General features: G+C 33.7%; 1 long non-coding RNA gene across 1 annotated transcript; it reads left to right on the forward strand.

Moving 5' to 3' along the window:
* The first annotated feature begins 747 nt into the window (after positions 1-747).
* Positions 748-2290, forward strand: LOC141301048 (uncharacterized). Its single transcript, XR_012342088.1, has 3 exons — positions 748-1073; positions 1184-1264; positions 1436-2290. It is a non-coding gene; the product is annotated as an uncharacterized lncRNA (long non-coding RNA).
* The last annotated feature ends 2934 nt before the right edge of the window (positions 2291-5224 follow it).

Here is a 5224-nt window from a genome sequence, read left to right on the forward strand (position 1 = left end):
ATTTTGAAATACTTTGTTTGTGCAGCTTGCATGGAAGAAAACACATTTAGCGCCACTTTAGGATGTTAACGTTAAATATCATGCATTTGTTAATACGTGTTAATATTTATGTTTCCGATAGAAAACGTTAAAGGCATAAATGTTCTGCAGTGTTTTGAAATCAGCAAACTTTATTTTTTATATAAATTTGGCTAGAGGAAGTGTTTGAATCCTGAAATAATCTCAACCTGCACAGAAGCTTGCTGGCCAATAAGATAATTTTATTTCAGTGTCAGTGAGATTCTCTGAAGAAATTAAATGTAAGCTTATTTTATATTTGATTTAAAGTGACGGTGCTGGGCCACTTTTTAAGGTAGACTTATTAGTGTCTAATTTACATAGAATATATTGTCTGTGTATAATATTTTGTTATTTACAGCATAACTATTTTTGTTATACTGCATGCTAATACTAACTATTTGAATCAAATAAAATATAATCTTTTGTCAGTGTGTATATATATATTTTATATACAGCATGAAACAAAAACTTTTATATACTGCATACTAATACTATTTTCACTCACATGTTTTTTTTTTTTTTTTTTCTATTATAGGTTTCAAGTAAGATAATGGCCTTGAAGTGCAAATTGTGTATAAACATCTATCATTCCAGAGTCCAACTCCTCAGACACTACAGAGTAAAGCACAGAATCTGCTCTAAAGTAAGTCCACTGCCATGTGTCTATCCTGATTGTCCCTGCACATTTCCAACACACAGTTCACTCAAAACTCACTTGCATAGAAACCATGTAGTAGATACTGGCACATGTCAAAGTCAGACAAACATTTCATTTAAATGTAGTCTGTGTACACTAGAACAATCCGTTTCTGAAGATGCTCTGTTTAGCCACCAGTGATTATTATATATTTTCTGATGTGTGTTTGTTTTATAAAATTGTCTTTTGTCTGATTTAGCTGTTTGCAGAGTACCAATGTGTTTCCCGTTTGATGTCCATTTTAAGGCAAAAAGCATCCAAGATGGGCAAGACAGCAGATACCCTAGCTAATGTTTTGAAAGTTCATAATGAGCAGGTATGGTTAGTGTCATATGTTACAGTGTTCTTTAAAATATAATTAGATTTTCTTTATTTCAGATATTTAGATGTTGTTTTTTTTCCTCTTCTTGTTTTTCATCTTTACAGGAACTGCATGATGTAAATTGACGATGGACTAGGTCTTCCGTTTTGCTGCTTAAGACTTAGGACATTTTTAGGACCACCCTGGTAAGTCTTCATTCATTGTTTTTACAATTATGCATGTTCTATTGCAAAGATGAAGGCTGTGGGGCAACCTTTACTTACTAACATATTTGTAGTCACCATTAGTTGATGAATCATGTCATATTGATAATGTACTAACGTGAATATAACACATCTCTGAATTATATTTTTTAGATTTATAATCCTGAGGATGCTCCAGTGGCCCCCAGTTACAGTTGTCCATGAAAATGCTGCTGCTCCAATCCATTACGATCCAGTGAGGGTCTCAGTTGTCCTGGAGAATGAAGTGGTCACCACCCATAGCCAACATCCAGAGGCCTTTCTTGTCTTGTTTGGATTCATGTATGCTCTTCACTTAAAACATTCTTAAGGACTTGCCAAAACTTTTGAATTTGTGCAAAAAGTTTTACTCTGCATGGATGATGGAAAACTGTCTCTTAGCGTGCAAACGTTAAAGGGATAGTTCACCCAAAAATGAAAATGTGATGTTTATCTGCTTACCCCCAGGGCATCCAAAATGTAGGTGACTTTGTTTTCTCAGCAGACCACAAACAAAGATTTTTAACTCAAACCAGTGCAGTCTGCCAGCCAAATAATGCCAGTGAATGGGCACCAAACCTTTAAAAGTAAACAAAAACATGCACAGACAAATCTAAATTATACCCTGCAGCTCGTGAAGATAGCCAGCCACGTCCATCTGTCCTGAGCACGAGTATAGCATCCGGCTCGTTACATGTGAATGCGCTCTGTCGTAGAATACGCAAACACCGGAAGCGATCTGTCGCGTGTAAACGACACTCATTGTTTACACGGTGCACAGAGATTGTGGGTATAGCGGCTATTCAAAATGGTAATTACTTGTGCGTATCCTGATTTAAAGCTAAAAGATTACGCTTGCTTGAGCAAACTCATTCGGGACTTTTCACCGATTTCGCCTTACGGTGTTTGCGTATACTACGCCAGAGCGCGTTCACATGTAACGAGTTGGACGAAAAGCTTGTGCTCAGGACAGATTGACGTGGCTGTTTATCAAAGGTAAAAAATATCAATACTGTTCTGTTTTTCGCAAAAAACGAACGTTTAGTGTCTTAGGACATCAATGTATCGTCACGAGCCACAGGGTGTAATTTGGATTTGTCTGTGCATGTTTTTGTTTACTTTTAAAGGTCTGGTGCCCATCCACTGCCATTATTTGACTGACAGACTGCACCGGTTTGAGTTAAAAATCTTCGTTTGTGTTCTTCTGAAGAAACAAAGTCACCTACATCTTGGATGCCCTGGGGGTAAGCAGATAAACATCACATTTTAATTTCTGGGTTAACTATCCCTTTAAAGAAAGAGTTGATGTAGAGCTACTTATATTTTGTTTGTTTGTTTACGTAAGGCTGGCACTGGGGCAGTAACTTTAAAAACATGTCTGTACCTTTAATTGGTAAGAGTGCATTTTAGAATCTATAAGGAAACTTCAAATTCTTTCATTCACTTGCTCGTCACTTTTTCCAAGCCTGTTTGAATTTCTTGCTTCTGTTGAACACAAATTATTTTGAGGGAAGCTGAAAACCTGTAACCACTAACTTTCATAGTAGGAAAAACAAATACTCTGGAAGTCGATGGTTACAGGTTTTCAGCTTTTTTCAGGTTTTTTTTTTTTTTTTTTTTTGATCTACAGAAAAAACAAACTAAAAGAGCTTTGGAATAAGTGAAGAGTGAATAAGTGACAGAATTTTTAGCCTTGGGTTAACTATCCTTATAACACTGAATTCATATATATAACCATTTGATAGTTACTGTAAGTGTAGTTTAATGTATTTTTATTTATTAAGCTCTTATGTTTAAACAAAGTAGGTCATGTAAAATTCTGTTAAAAAATATTTTACAAAATAATTCTTCCAAAAATGTGTTTGTCATACTGGGTTTTGTGCATTTACTTGTCCCTGAATGTTTTTTTTGTTTTTTTTCCCTGGGAATTTTCACCCTTTACAGGTGTCATGTTTATTTGTTATATCAGATAGAACACCGTAGAAAGACAGTATTATTATTTTTTTCCATTGTATTTGTATTCTGTGAATACTTTATTAATTTTAAAATGGTGTTTATTGTAAATGTTACTGTCAAACTGTTTTAAGAAATTTGTATGTTTATAGAAGGCATGTTTACTGTAAACATTCCTGTTGGTATTACCTGTTGGACATTTTTGTTTAAAAATAAATGTCAGAAATGGTATTGTGTGTTTGCTTGAAATTACAGATGCATTTTCATACACTTATAGTGTTTACAGAATTAGAATTTGGTTAATTTAATTTATGAAACACAAAATGGAAAAGTTAAATTGCTATCAAAACGTATGAGCTGGGTGACTAAGTATTTAAAGTTGGGAAAATTAAACAAATTAAGTTAAATGCTATCAAAATGGATAAGCAGGTTAACTTGGGTATTTTAAGTAAGAAGAAAGTATTTTGCATGAGTACAACAAACTCAAAACTGGGTGTTTCTGCTTACTTAAAATTGGAAATTTCATAACTTAAAAAATTTGATGTAACTGATTACCTCAAATTTTTTGAGTTTTGTCAACTTATTCGGGATTACAGTGTACTCACAATAGCATTTTAAGGACAAAAACCGGACTAATGTCCTGAAATATATTATCTGATCGATGTGTTGAGGTGTGGTAACCGTAGTATAAGCGGAATAATTCGGTCCGTTGAATTCCACTTAATAATGCACACTCGAGGTGTAACGGCCACTCCGCATAAATGCATTGATTCGCTTCAGAAGGCCTTTATTAACCTCTCTAGCCATATGGAGCAATTTTTTATTATGGATGGATGCACTTTATTTTGATTAAAAATCTCAACAGCCATTCGCTACCACCACATATAAAGCTTGGAAGAGCCAGGACATTTTTGTAATACAACTACGATAGTATATGAAAGAATAAAACCATAAACACCTAAGATAGCTTCAGGGTAAGTAAATGAAGATTTTCAATTTTGGGTAAACTATGCCTTTATTATTTGTTGTGTTTTCTAGTTAGACAATGTCTTTAGATAGTACAGGATGGTCTTAATTTGTAGTAGGATGCATTTGAAGGTTTGTTTTAAATTGATTAAGTTTCTATTTTATCCAGTATTATTTATGTTATCCATTTTATCCTATTATAGTTTTTGCTACTTTACTCAATAAAATAGCTTTGTTATTGAAAGGCTACAAGGCTTTTACTAAATAATGTAGTTAAACTAATGACTACTGTATGCTGCAATGCTACTGACCATAATAGTAGTTTAATAAAACAGAGTCATTTCTGTTAAAACGTTGAGTCTTCACTCACAAGCCTAAAGACAAGAACATTGTAATGTCAAAGGACATTCATTGAATGCCCTAGAGAAGGAATCATTCATTTGATATAGATGACTGTTCATGTCTACAGTGGATTCTCTCAGTTGTAAACTCAAGCTCAGTGATTTAGATCTGTTGGTTTATTTGTTGTATTGTATTTTTCTGGTTTCTAGTTTTGAGCAGTTAGTTGTTTGGAAGAATCTCAAACTGTCTTGAACATTATCGGTTATATTAATATGCAGTGACTGCTGTAAGCGAGTCGTTAAGTTGCTTTTCCAGAAAAGTGAAAACACTTGGGGAACTTTGGCGAAATTGTTATTTTTTTGCAGGTCTGTTCGATAATGCTAGTGTTTAAAGAAAACTTTTTTTAAGGATTGTTAATGCTTTCCATTGTTTCTCTGAAAAATCTATATATTGGACTGGAAGTTCTGGACAAAGACAAAAATACCTTCAAATGTAAAAAGTTTTTTGGGGAAAAATGTGGCCCTGGAAAAATATCTAAAATCTGAATAAATAAGATTTCCATTGATGTATGGTTTGTTAGGATAGGACAATATTTGGCCGAGATACAACTATTTGAAAATCTAGAATCTGAGGGTGCAAAAAAATCTAAATATTGAGAAAATC

This window comes from Garra rufa, chromosome 25 (genome assembly GCF_049309525.1).
Source record: "Garra rufa chromosome 25, GarRuf1.0, whole genome shotgun sequence".
Taxonomy (NCBI): Eukaryota; Metazoa; Chordata; class Actinopteri; order Cypriniformes; family Cyprinidae; genus Garra; species Garra rufa.